Below are 15,384 nucleotides of genomic sequence, written 5' to 3' on the forward strand. Positions count from 1 at the left end.
AGACACACGCACACACACATTGATGGGGTGAATTTGCAGATGCATTCTCCTTTAAGATTGGGATACAGACAGACCCTAAACTCACACCTTTAATGCACTGTCTGACCTGACCTCACCTTTTTTAAAATACTGATAAAACCTTAAGTTATCTCGGGACTGTGACTTGAAATAAATTCTGGGATTTACATATTAATCAACTGAAATCTGCATCCCCATTGTAAGTGACTAAAGTGATTAAAGACTTAAACAGCGATCTAGGTTTGTTCAACATATCAGATCAGTTGTATGACATTTGGATCTTTTACTATAAATTCTGTATCCTATGATCCTGCCTCACTAGCTACCTGACGAAGGAGCAGTGCCCCAAAAGCTTGTACTACCAAATAAACCTGTTGGACTATAACTTTGTGTTGTGTGATTTTTTACCTTTATTAAATATGTAGGTATATACAGAGGAAGTTGGCAAGCTAAGTGGGTAAAATGGTGAGCTAAATGAGTAAACGGAGCTAAATGAGCTAAATGGAGGGCGGCACGGTGGCACAGTGGTTAGCACTGCTGCCTCACAGCGCCAGAGACCCGGGTTCAATTCCCGCCTCAGGCGACTGACTGTGTGGAGTTTGCACGTTCTCCCCGTGTCTGTGTGGGTTTCCTCCGGGTGCTCCGGTTTCCTCCCACAGTCCAAAGATGTGCAGGGTCAGGTGAATTGGCCACGCTAAATTGCCCGTAGTGTTAGGTAAGGGGTAAATGTAGGGGCATGGGTGGGTTTCGCTTCGGCATGGCGGTGTGGACTTGTTGGGCCAAAGGGCCTGTTTCCACACTGTAATCTAATCTAATCTAAACGGATATAGTGGCTGTTGGAAACGTGTCATGGGAATAGGTGGATAGGGTGTCCACTGCGTATAGTGGCAGGTGGGCAGAGATACACGTAGGTGCAAGGTGGGTTGGGTAGAAGGCTGATGAGGTGGAGCATGATTAGGTGGAGAGGGATTGTCTGGTCAGTGGCTAGTTGGGTCAACTTGACAGTGAGTCTAGGAATCAACATGGGTTTCAGAAGACCCAGGAGATGATTGAGTAGTAAGGTATAGTCAGGTTGATTTGAGGGGGTAAGGGAAGGAATTGATTGGTCAGAAGATAGAGGTGATGGAGTCTGGTCAGGTTAGAGTCAGCAATTTTCATATGAATCTCTGATCTCCAGCATCTGCAGACCTCACTTTCTCCTATAGTCAGGTTGATTTGAGGGGGTAAGGGAAGGAGTTGATTGGTCAGAAGATAGAGGTGATGGAGTCTGGTCAGGTTAGAGTCAGCAATTTTCATATGAATTGGGTTGTGGGGTGATAACAGACAGGGTCAATGGAGGAATCTGGGAGGCAGCCAAGGGAGGTTTAAGGGGTCAGAGGGCTTGATCAACCAATCAACGAGAGCATCATAGATATTAGTTACCAATAAGTGAGATCAGGGACTTTTTCATCTTAATTTCCTGGACAACAATGAATGTAAATAAATTTAAACTATAACGTTGATAGTCAGAGGCTTTGATGAGAAGTACCAGGGAGTCAGAAATTTTAAAATTCCTGTCCAGTTCCCAGGGAGTCTGTGGCACTACCAAAATGTCTCACTCATGGCTTTGATCACACCCCCGTTCTGTATCTATTGCTGGGGCTACATGTCTATGTTTACTCTGTCCACGTGACTTGGAACTAGCTTGTTTTCAAACCAAACCAAAGTCTGGAAGACATCCATCATCTACAGTTTGATTTTATCAACAAGAAACACAGTGGACTGTGAGAATTCATCAAATTCTATCTTTTCTTTGGACCATTGGCCAATCAGGGTACTTATCTTTTACTCTTTCAAAATGTCCTGTTTGTTGGCTCCCTTATTCTTTGTGAGGTTTTTTTAAGATTAAAATTAAATTGGCTTAATTAGGACTATAACTCAGATGTCTTGCCACTTGTGTTTTGTCTTGTGAGTTATTTTATTCTGGATAGCAATACTAAAAGGGAAGCAGTCAGATAATTTGGGGATTGAATCACTTACACTCATGAATGGACTCATCAAGTAGTGGGGTTTGATTAACACAGTATCCTCCTATCACAGTCATAACACTATCCAGAAAATGGAAGATCTGTATAAATAAATACTTCTGATTTTGAGCAGGACTGGCTTTTGAAGTGTTTACCAACTAAGACAGACAGCAGGGTTAATCATTGTTGCTAACACAAGGACCATTAATGTGCACTGAACCTCTATATCATCCCAGACAGGATAATGTAAGCCACTTTGTCTTTTTTTGGAATGTTTCCCTTCAGTAGTTTCCAACTTGACCGATGGGACACAATGTTTTATGAAGAAAATGAAGGCAGTAAAAGAACTAAAAAGCGACATCAACATTTCATTCACTCCTTGACTTCACCTCACATGATGGCAGGCCAGGCCATAACATGTCATACTTAGGCCTGAACCTCTGCACAAACAGAGAAGCAAAAATGGTGCTGGAGACTCATTTCGAGAAGTCCCACCCCAAACTCAGTCCTCCTCATTTCTGGAGACAGGGGTAGGGTATTTATGTGGGTCATGGACATCAGCAGCTCATGGATGCAATAGCATATATTAAGGTGCAGCTGCCTTTAGTGAGATCTGATTTTTGTGAATAGGAGTATAAAACACAACTGCTGCATTTTAGACCTATCAGCTGAAGGTATACATTTACTGGGCTTCGTTAACAGAATAAGGTAGCCATAATATTTCCCCTGGTGAACTTATGGTATTTACCACCTCTATCAGTATGTGGTATTGGGTACAGCTGCTTGAGGTAGCTTGCTGTTACCAGTCATCTTTTGTCTTTGTTTTGCCTTGGGGTGGCATGGTGGTTCAGTGGTTAGCGCTGCTGCCTCACAGCGTCAGGGACCTGGGGTTGATTCCTGCCTTGAGTGACTGTGTGGAATTTGTACTTTCTCCTTGTGTCTGCGTGGGTTTCCTCCAGGTGCTCCAGTTTCCTCCCACAGTCCAAAGATGTGCAGATCAAGTGAATTGGCCGTGCTAAATTGCCCATAGAGTTAGCTGCATTAGTCAGAGGTAAATATAGGAGAGGGGAATGAGTCTGACTCTTCAGAGGGTCGATATGGACATGTTGGGCTGAAGGGCCTGTTTCCATTCTGTAGGTAATCTAATCTATTTACTTATATCCCACTGCAGGCTATCTTCAGAAGAGGCTCTGTACTGAAATAAGACTTATTACATGTCAACCAGAAGTACAACCATATTTGACCAAAAATAATTACCAGGATGTTAGGACGCTGGTATCAATTCAAGTGCTTTTTTCGAAAGCTACTGTAAAACTCCTTGCTTCTGCTCATATATTGTTTGCAAAATCAGTAGAAAGGTGAAGCCAATGTAACAGAAATGTTATTGCCTTCAGAAATATTGCATACAACAGTATCCTTCTGGATATGGACACTAGACACCTTTACAGAGAAATCAAGTGCCCTCTGAGATTGCCTTAAGTAGACATGAATGTGCATAATTACTGATAGCTCCAAGCGCTAATCAGTTCTTTGAAGTAATGCTGTGAATAGAATGGATTTTAGAATGGATTTTAAAATGTTAAATGGGTTTTTTTCTCATCAATAAGGTTGTCTATATTTCAACACTGAATTCATCAATAGACACAAAGTACTTTACATAGTCTCAACATAGATCCAGAGGTCTTTCCAAGGTGGGTACTGGGTGAATTGGTATTGGTATAGAGAAAAGGATGTAGTGAGTTGGGGAAACGGGCTGGCACTGAGTTGAAACTAAGTTGGATTATGTCCTCTGAAGGACAATAGGGTGCATAGTGAGGAGTAAGTTGGCATGGGGTAAATAAGAGGCTATGGAGTGCTGGGAAGATGGCATGAGATGCTACGTGTTGGAATGGATGGGACACAGGGAGTGTGTGGTCAAGTGAGCAATGAGGAATGTTTTTTACATTATTTTCAAAGCTGGGACATATGCCTGGAATACCAAAGCATGCCTTTCCACAGCTTGAATCCATACTTGGCAGCCCCCCTGGTTATCTGTGAACCCATTTCTGTGGCATTGCGCCCAGCTAGCATTTCACACCACTGCCCTTCCTCTCAACTCTGGAATGAAAATCCAAATTTCTGGGCACTTATTCCTGGTCAAATTTGTGAAGCTGTGAATTCTCCTCCTGGTTTTGTGGCCCTGACCTGGAATTTAAAAATCCAGGCCTTAGAAATTTTCCCAACTACATAATTTTCTGCAGTGACCATCTGTGAGAAATATTCCTACATGTCATGTGAATGGATAAGGTGGTGACAGTGTGGTGAAAGGGCAGTGTTGGTTAGCAACTTGTTTCATACCTCACTCAAATTTTATTCCTACTGTCAAGAATTGCAATCAGAAGTAACAATTGTTCCCCAATCCCAAAATCATCTTCATTTAGCATCGTTTGGATTTCTAATATCATTCTTTAACGGATCTAAATGGCTGCCGTCCATGTGACAGAGGTGCTCCCACCAAAGGCATGAAGACTAAAATAAAGAACCCAACTTTAATAGCCTTGCATTGGACGGTGCTGTATATATTACAAAGAAGGATTGTGAATCAGAGAACATTAACAAAGCTACTTAGTAATATCACTGTTAAAAACAATTTCTGGCTTTAAGTTTTCATAGAATATGCTTGCTCCATCTTTGCTCACTGATTTCTGTTCTATTCTTTCTTGGGGATGTGGGTGTTGTAATTCAAGGCAACATTTCTTGCCCAATTCCTTTGATTGGCTGGTACAGCCACTTCAGAGGATAGTTAAGAATCAGTCATATTGCAGTGGTTCTGGAGTCACACATTGGCTGTTATCCGAAAGGGTTAATACTGAACACGCTGCGTATATGTATGTCTGCCTCTGGATGGAGCTAGTCAGGGTGAAGTTTGATTCCGCAGTCTGTAATTAGTTTTTCATGATATCACAAGACTAAAACCAATTTCAATTTCCTTGACAATTACAAATTATGGACAGGTTCTGGTCAGGCAATAGCTAGTAATTTAGGATTTCAATGTTTCAAAGTTCCACCAAAATATCTAGCCACTGCTAGTGTCTGTCTTAAAATTTGTTATACTGTTAATGATATGATCATTACATTGATTGAGTTTAGTGCAAAATTAACGATCTTTTAAATCATTTATGGGATGCGGACATCACTGGCTGGGCCAGCATTTATTACCTGTCCCTAATTGCCCTTGAAAGGGTGGTGGTGAAGAAGTTGGCGGCCTTTTTGAATCACGGCAGTCCATGTGCTGTAGGTAGACCCACACTGGCGAGGGAGTTCCAGGATTTTGACCCAGCGACAATGAAGGAACAATGATATATTTCCAGATCAGGATGGTGAATGGTTTGGAGGGGAGTTTGCAGGTGGTGGTGCTGCCCTTCTTCTACTAGATGGTCTTGGGTTTGGATGGCACTGTCCAAGATGCCTTGCATTACTTCTTGTAGATGGTACACACTGCTGCTACTGACTGTCAGTGGTGAAAGGATTGGATGCTTCTGGATGTGGTGCTGATCAAGCAGACTGCTTTGTCCTGGATGGGATCAAGCTCCTTAAGTGTTATTGCAGCTGCAGCCATTCAGGCAACTTCAGCCATCTTCTTTTCATCCCTTTTGACATCTTCTCCTTTGTTGTCCATGTGCTTGGTTTATGCCATAATCTTTATTATCATTTTAATCTTATCTCTTGTTTGATAATATGCATTAGTGACTAGCTGGTTACTTGTTTATTTTCATTGAATGTACTTCGCCTGACTTCTTTTTATTAATGTTTCCCACAGTTTGTTCGAGCTGTTCATTTACCGATGTTACATATGAACAGACAAAAAAGGAACAGAGGTAGACTATTCATACCCTTGAGTCGAGAGTGTGGTGTTGCAAAAGCACAGCAGGTCAGGCTACATCCGAGGAACAGGAGAGTCAATGTTTCGGGCAAAATCAGGAATGACCTTTCAATTCCCCTGCCTGACAAGAATCTGTCCATTTCCATCTTAATACGCACAAAATGGGGGCTGATGTAGACCAATGTTGTTCCTGTTTGCCGTTCCTAGTTTACAAGAACATAGGAGCTTATGAGTAGGCCATTCAGTCTATTTCTGGATTAGTGATGCTGGAAGAGCACAGCATCCAAGGTTACTGCCTGAACTGCTGTGCTCTTCCAGCACCATTAATCCAGAATCTGGTTTCCAGTATCTGCAGTCATTGTTTTTACCTCATTCAGTCTATTTCGCCTGCTCTGCAATTCAACTAGTTTACGTTAATCCACTTTAATGCTCTTTTCCCACACTATTCCCTTTCACTTTACATCATTAGTATTTAGAAAGCTGTCAATCTCTATTTTAGAAACGTTCAATGTTTGAGCTTCCACATCCCTCTGGGGGTGACAATTGTAAAGATTTACTACCCTTTGTATAAAGCAAATCTGCATTAAACGTTTTTCACTTATTACCCTTTGAGCAAAAGCAAATCTTTATCTCAGTCCTAAGTACCTTCACCCTTAGTTTCAAATTGTATCTCCTGGTTCTAGACTCCCCAAGCAGGAGAAACTACTTAATTGCATCTCCTCTGTCTATCCCTACAAGTACTTTCTAGACTTGAAACATTACTTTCCTCTCTCTCCATTGATGCTGCCTGACCTGCTGTGCATCTGCAGTAATTTTCTCCTTCAGTCTGAATTTATCAATGGACCACTGGTGTCAGCTAACATTTCACTGGTATGTCTGACCTTCTTTTCTCTTTCATATAGAGATGGACTCTTTGTGTATCACCTGCATTATCTGCCTTTGATTTTAATTATCTTGATTAGCGTAGATGCGTGATGTTGGGATAAAAAAAAACACATCATTAAAAGGAAGACATCTGTTTCCACAGCCACATTGTCAGAGACTCAACATTGAGTTTAACAATTTAAAAACAGTCATCACTGTTCCTGTTTCTTTAGAGAACAGATGCTAGAATTTGTTCCACTGTTCACCATTCGCACCTCCTTGAGTTCTTTCTTTCATTTCTTCACAGATCCCATTGCCATTTCCTTTTACTTTGCACTTTCACATCTTCTGTCACTTATTCTCACCTACCTTCCATCTTGTTATTATTTCAGCTACTTCTGTCTTCCCCTGCCTCCCCACTAACATCAATGGTGTGACATTTCGATTAGATTAGATTAGATTAGATTACTTTACAGTGTGGAAACAGGCCCTTCGGCCCAACAAGTCCACACCGACCCGCCGAAGCGTAACCCACCCTCCCCACTAACATCAATGGTGTGACATTTCCATCTGGTTCAGATGATCAAATAGAAATGCTGACCCTATTCCCTGCTCCACCAACAATGCCAGACTTGTGAGCACTTCCAACAATTTTTGTTTTACGTCAGATTTACAGCACCCGCAGCCTTTTGTTTTTATTGTCACTCCAGATGTCCCAAAGTGCTTTACAACCAATGAAGGGTTCTCAAAGAATGGTCACTGCTGTACGAGAGGAAACACAGTGGCCAGGTTTCACAAGGCAACAAGATTACTTCGGGGGAGGCAAGGGCCTCATTGGTTTATCCAGAGATCCAGATAATGCACTGGGAACCTGAGTTCGAATCCTGCTATGAAAGGTGGTAAAATTTGAATTTGATTAAAAACCTGAAATTAAGAGTCTAATGATAACCATGAATCCAACTCTAATTGCCCTTCACAATTATTGTTGGTGCCGAATATTGGCCAGAAGGTGACAAAGTTCTCCTGTCCTTCTTCAAAATAAATCCATGGGATCTTTCAAAGTTAGCTGAGGTGGTAATAAAGCCCAGGGTTCACTGTCTCATCTGAAATGGAGCGGCACAGTGGCTCAGTGGTTAGCATTGCTGCCTCACAGCACTAAGGAGCCGGGTTTGATTTCAGCCTCAGGCAACTGTTGGTGTGGAGTTTGCACGTTCTCCCCGTGTCTCTGTAGGTTTCCTCTCATGGTCCAAAGATGTGCAGAGGAGGTGGACTGGCCATGGGAAATTGCCTCATCGTGTCCAGGGACATGCAGACTAGGTGTTTTAGCCATGGAGGGATAAGATGGGGTTGGGTTTGGATGGGAGGGTCAGCGTGGTCTCAATGGCAGAATGGCTTGTTTCCATAATGTGGGGATTCAGTGAAACACAGTTCCCCCTCCAGTGCAGCATCGCCTCAGTATTACACTGAAGTATCTGTCCAAATATTTCATTTAAGTGTCAGGAGTCAGTCTTGAACTTACAAACCTCTGACTCAAATATGGGAGGCACTGCCCATTGGCCGCCCAGCTGACACATAAAACATTTCCCAGGAAAGGAAGGAAATGGTAATTATTAGCTTTGACCAGTACTTACAATAGCCCTTTAAGAGGGAAGACAGTGAATACGACAATGGTTAAATTATTAAAATACCTGAGCACAATTAACACAGGCCAGATTTCACCACAGTCAAGGAAGAATTTCAGTGCTCGGAATCGACTGCCTTCATTAATTAATCAAGCAGCACCAATCAGCTCTGCTTCGGGATGCTGCAATCGGTTGAAGGCACAACTGATCATTTGTAAGTTAATATCAGGTATCATTCATATTAAGATATCATTCATATTAATCAGAAAATATTTTGAAGTATTTTATTGCTGCGTTTAAATGAGCAAGATATACCTACTGCCTGAGGTTGTCTCTGTCACAGAATAGCCTACAATCAATGAAATGACACTTCTGACCTTTATGTGTTTTTGATCTGCACTGCCTTGAATACACTTGACTGCCAGCTGCAGAGAAATCTCCTCCACACCCCTTTGTGTCAGCACTGATCTTAGTCAAGAACAATACAAAGAGATCGAGATGCTAATATCTACTCTGAAGCTCCTTTCTCTTGAGAATACCAGAATTACTTTGGAGAAGACGTGCATGCTAATAACAGACTAACAATGTGTATGATAGATTAATATGATAGATGCAGTTATTCATGAGGAGAAATATATAATGCACTGGCTGCTGCTCATGCTTGCAACAAATTTGATCAGACTAATGAAAGATTATAGGAAAAAAATTAAAGCAAAGAACTGTGGATGCTAGAAGTCTGAAGCATAAACAGAGAAGGTGCTGAAGAAGGGTCCTTGCACTCAAAACATTAACTCTGCTTTCTCTCCACAGGTGCTGCCAGACGTGCTGAGTTTCTCCAGCAATTTCTGTTCTTGAACCAACAAGATTTGTTTGTTTTGTGACTCAATATTCAAGAAGGTTGGTTTGAAACTTCAAACCATGAAGAATGACAGTATTGCAGGATGTTTACAGCAAAGAGAGAGGCTATTTGGCCCAACATACCTGCACTGACTCTCTAAAGGAGCAATTCATCTACTGTCACACCCTTGCCTGCACTCTTCACATGGTCACCCAATTTTCTTTCTAAATGTTTTGACTGAACCTGCCTCCACTACACTCCCCGGCAGTGCGTTTCAGATCCTGACCACTTGATGTGTGAAAACAATTTCCCTCACGTTGCCATTTCTTCTCTTACATCTGGGCCCTATTGTATTCAATCCTCCCACCAGAGGGAACACAAGATTTATTCATATTCTCGATTCAGCCCAACTCAAAATGGTACCCATGACCAACGTCAGTGCACCTTGACAACACTAGTGATGGGAAACTGCAGGCCTGAGAGAAAACATAGGTTATATACTGACAGCACAGAAATCGCAGGTAAACTTGAAAGGCTCAATAGTTTGCTCAATGACAGTCAAGGTCAGCAGAAGATAATCAAATGATTGAATATTTCATCCATTTCCTGCTTTTGCCTGTTAAGAGCGGTGAGACTGGAGATCCCACATATTTTGTTGACAGTTGTTCAAATTGCCAGACAGTAACATCATGACAAAGTAACTGTAATCATTCTTTTGTTACAATGACTAGAAAGGTTGAAGTACAGAAGTTCCACTCATTGTACTTGATCCACCTAAATCCTGGCTCTTAACAACTTGTGGGATGTAATCATTGCAGGGAATAGAATGAGTTGCATTATAGCCAGCATATAATCTACCCTAAGTGGATTCCTAAACATAGGGATTGATATCTGCTGTCATACCTCTCAGCTGACTAAAAACGAAGATGTTCTTGATGATCAGAGAGTCCAGACCAGAACCAGCACTCAGAGTCTAAGTAGATGAGGTGGTCCATTTAGGACTGAGATGAAGATAACATCTTTGAAAAAAAAACTTTCCAAATTTGCTAAGTTAACAGCTTGGGTTGTCTTTTCCTCAGAAAAGAGAAAACTGAGGGCTGATCCACGAGACAGCATCATGATTTTGAAGGGAGTGGCAGGGTAGACTGCACAGAAAATACTATCACATGAGCTAGTTTTTGAACATTGGGGGTTTGGTGGTGGAGGGGACGAGGAGATGTTTGTGACAAAATAGAGATCATAAGTGCAAGATAGTCACCAATATACTTAATAGATTAGATTCCCTACAGTATGGAAACAGGCCATTGGCCTAATGGGTTTACGCTGACCCTCTGAAGAGTAACGCACCCAGACCCATTCCCTTACCCTCTATTTACCCCTGACTAATGTGCATAAAACGATGGGGAATTTAGCATGGCCAACTCACCTAATCTGCACATCTTTGGATTGTGGGAGGAAACTGGTGCACCCAGAGGAAACCCATGCAGACACGGGGAGAATGTTCAAACTCCCCGCAGACAGTTGCCCGAGGGTGGAATCGAACCCAGGTCCTGGGAGGCTGCTAACCACTGAGCCACCATACATTCTTAATAGGGATTCAGTAACCTAGAGTTGATTAGGATGTGGAAAGCAATTGAAGTGAATAATGTAGGTGCATATAATAGGAGGTAATGTAAGTAGATGCATTCATTGGTGGTTCAGTGGTAGACTTCTCACCATCTATGCGGGGGGCTGGGTTCGATTCCTGGCCAATACAGGGTGATGTGTTTTATTTCCATCCTTAATTTGTCTATCCTGCATGTGACTCCAGATCTACAGCAATGTGGTTGACTCTTAATTGCCCTCTGAGCAATTAGGGACAGGCAATATGGAGATTAGCAAGACAGGATGTCCGTTTCGCCTGGCTGCACAATCTCCAATTTACTGCCATGATAAAGATCGAGCAATTATAGACAGACAGTAACAGGAGTTTGTTCACTGGGTGGCACAATGGCTCAGTGGTTAGCACTGCTGCCTCACAGCACTAGCGACCCGCATTGATTCCAGCCTTGGGTGACTGTCTGTGTGGAGTATGCACATTCTTCCTGAGTCCGTGTGGGTTTCCTCCCACAATCCAGAGATGTACAGATCAGGTGAATTGACCATGCTAAATTGCCCATAGTGTTAGATGCATTAGTCAGGGGTAAATATAGGGTAAGGGAATGGGTCTGGGCGGGTTACTCTTTGGAAGGTCGGTGTGGACTTGTTGGGCCAAATAGCCTGTTTCCACACTGTAGGGAATCTAATCTTGATGAACAAGAAAGATAAGCTAGATGAAGAGGGATCATTTTTAGGTTTTTCTAGGCCTCTCCTGCCACCTTCAAAGATGTATGTACATCCCACCCTGTCTCTCTTTGTTCCAGTGACCCTTTACAATTGTATCATTTAGTACAACTTATTGAATAATAAAACCACGGTGAAGAAGATAAAACTGAATCACATTTTGATTGCGTATCAACGTTTCAACACTTGGGAAATCAATCTGAATTCAGTTTATTGACAAAACAAGGAGTATAAACCACTTGGGACATTATATTATATAATTCGTAGTGGGGCATGTTGAATTATTTATGCCCAGATCACTTCAGAGTGATATATCAAAATCCAAGTCAAATTTGACAAGCCAATTAAACTGCATGCTTACAGCAGATGTGAGGTAGTTTGGACTCTTGATGGAGTTGAATCAAAATCAGGCAAGCATTATGGGACTCCAAAGTTCTCTGAGTTATTAATTACATCAGAAGACAGTGGTATTGTAGTGATGACACGAGTTTAGTAATCCAGTAGTCCACACCAATGATCTGTGGTCATGAGTTTGAATCCTCCAATCCCAACTGGTGGCATTCAAACTCAATTGATAAAATCCTGGAATATTGCCTCAGTAATCCTGATCATGAGATCATCGGGTTCACTAGCGTCCTTTAGGTTAGGAACTTGCTGTCTGAACTTTATGTGACTCCAGTCCAGATCCATACCAATGTCTTAACACAAATTCTTAAAGACCTTTTGTGATGGTCTCACAAGGCACTCAGTTTCGTAAAGCACTTTGGAGAAGGAAATCCACCATCCTTATCTGGTCTTGCCTTCAAGTAACTCTGGACCTACAACAATGGATTAACTGCTAGCTGCCTTCTGCAATAGCCTAGTAATGAAGTTCAAGGGCAATTAAGGATGATTAATAATGCTGGTCTAATTAGAGGTGTCCAGATGCCATGAAAGGAATATCAGGACATTGTTTGAGTTCCTTTGATGCCTCCCAGAAATGGGAGACCATGTTATCTGGATGATTTTTTTGCTGGAAACGCTGAAAGAAGCAGATTTTCAACAGCGAGTTGAAATAGGAGGTAATCAGAGAGATTTTTAGATGCCAGGAGACAATCTCAGCACTGGCCTGGCTGAAGTACAATCAAAGATGGGTTGAGCACAGCAAAACTTTGAAACATTTCTAAGTCACTTCGGAAGCCTTCTTAAGCTCAAAATTATAAAGGTGGTCACAATGTTTCCTGAATTTACAAGATTAATCTGAGCTTCAAAAGTAATTTAATTGAAGGCTAAAAACAATTTGGGCCAAATATTTCTAAATTATAATGCTCGGTTGTCAGGCCAAGTGACATCATTGGACAATCACCTAACATGTCGATGATAAATTAACTTGCCAACTAGCAAAGCAATCTGTCAGCTTGTTTAAAATAAATGAGCATCAAGTGAAGCAACAAGGTAATTTGATATGAATTATTTGCACAATAATACCATGCAGAGTCATTTACGGACTATAATAAGATCCAGGCATATCTTAAGAAAAGAGTAATCAAATTTTGCCGAGGCAAACATTCTGGTCAATGTGGTTTTCAGATTCTGCATACTATGGATTAGATTATTGTACTTTGAATGATGGATTATTGTGCATTTGATCATGAAGATACTGTTCAATGTTTGGAGTTGTACCAAGCAGTAATTCTCATCACGTTATAAACAAATTATCATGTGAAGTTGTTCATTAATAAAGGCACTGTGTACAGTACTACTCTGAGTACTGTGCTGATACTTGTGGTGATCTATCTTATACCTGCAGGTAGCAAAGATGCCCTTAATCATGCTGTTGTCAAGTTCACCAACAAATGTTCTTGGAAGCTGGTGGATGTGGAGCTAATCAAGTGGGCTGCTTTGTCCAGGATGGTGTCAAGCTTCTTGAGTGTTGTTGGAGCTGCACCCATCCAGACAAGTGGGGAGTATTCCATCACACTCCTGACTTGTGCCTTGTAAATTCTGGACAGGCTTTGGGGAGTTACTCATTGCTGTACAGATAGTTTTTCTATAAAGTGATGGTTGTGTTCCTGGGTGGCCCCGCATTATAGAAAAACCAAGCTTTTGAAACAGCGATTAAGTGTTGGCGATGTAATCACGTTACAGCCAACACACATTTTTAAAGTTTGCAGTTTAGAAACAGTGTCCCCAATTTGTCAATCGCATTACCGCAAATTTGTGTTAACGAATGTGCCTTATAGTAGAATGACCTGTATTCCTAGCCTCTGACCTGCTCTTGTAGCCACTGTGTGTAAGTGCTGAATCCAGCTGAGTTTCTGAGTAACTTCCCCAGGATGTTAATAGTGGAGGATTCAGTGATGGTAACACCACTGAACGTGAAGGGCTGTGGTTAAATTTCAGAGGGCAATTAAGAGTCAAACGCATTGCTGTGTGCCTGGAAACACAGGGAGGCCAGAACAGGTGAGGAATTTTTTAAAAATTATTCATCCACAGGACGTGGGCATCATTGGCCAAGCCATCCCTATTTGTCCAAGGGCAGTTAAGAGTCAACCATATTGCTATAGATCTATAGGCCAGACAAGGTAAGGATAGCAGTTTCCTTCCCAAAAGGACATTAGTGAACCAGATGGATTTTTCCCAAGTTCAACAATGGTTTCATGGTCACCATCAGACTCTTCATTCCAGATTCGAAGAGTGTGGAGCTGGAAAAGCACAGGAGGTCAGGCAGCATCCACGGAGCAGGTGTATCGACGTTTCAGGCATAAGCCCTTCATCAGGATTTCTCAGATGTTAATTGAATTCAAATTCCACCATCTAGCAGGATTCAAATCCAGGTCGCAAGCATATTACCTGGGTGCCTGGATTAACAGTCCAGTGATAGTACCAATGGGCTATTGCCGCTCCTAGGTGGCAGGTCTCTTTCCCTGAAAGAAATTATTGAGCAAATGAATTTATAATAAACTTCCCAACCTTCTTCCTCCATCTCCACCAGCCTCACCCCATTGCACTGAGATCCTCTCCTCTTTATGGTCGTAATTGGGCTCATAAACATAAAGTTCTATGTTTTGAACTGTAGTGACCAGCAATAAGAGGACACCTTTCCTGGATTTGCTCCAAATGTTGCCACCTCACATGTCATTACACAGTGAAGACACTGACGTATGATGGACAGCTTCATTGCAGGCATTGCTAGTTTGAGGGACCTTTTTCTTTCTCTTTTTGGTTATAAATATAATAGAGGTCAGCCACAGTTAGATAAAACTTCAGGACAGTTTGCAATTTGAAAAATTAAGCGGGATTGTGCGATGCACTTTTAGGTGCACAAGATATTTTTTACAGCAGAAAGATTGTTGTAGTATTGAGTCACCGTGGCACCAGGAACCTGTGTTTAGGAAAAACTGCTTCGAAACAGCCACTGGATTGATCCAGCTGTGGACTATTACAGGCAGTGAGGGCCAGTAAATGCAATACCTCTCTCTCCTCTGTATGAGCAAAATACAAAAAATGTCAAAAAGAAACCAATTTTATATAAGGAATGAATTGGGTCCACCCTATCATCTATGAAAGAGAGGAATAGCTGTTGCAGTGCTGACAACACCAAAAATGAAAAGTAACTCTCCACCTTATGGCCTATACTTTTAACCCGCAGAAATCATTTTACTTCATTACTATTTTCCACAAATAACACGGGAAGCAAACCATCTACCTTCCATCTGTTTTTTGTGAATGGGTGCAGGGTGGGTATACGGAATTTTAGAGTATAGTTTAAGTTGCATGTAACAATTTAGTAATGTTTTTCTGCTACTCATTACAGAATAGATTTGTTTACAATGAATGGTTATATCCTTGCAAACTTAGTGGGAATTGTTT

The sequence above is a fragment of the Chiloscyllium plagiosum genome, chromosome 13 (assembly GCF_004010195.1).
Source record: "Chiloscyllium plagiosum isolate BGI_BamShark_2017 chromosome 13, ASM401019v2, whole genome shotgun sequence".
In the NCBI taxonomy this organism is placed as follows: domain Eukaryota; kingdom Metazoa; phylum Chordata; class Chondrichthyes; order Orectolobiformes; family Hemiscylliidae; genus Chiloscyllium; species Chiloscyllium plagiosum.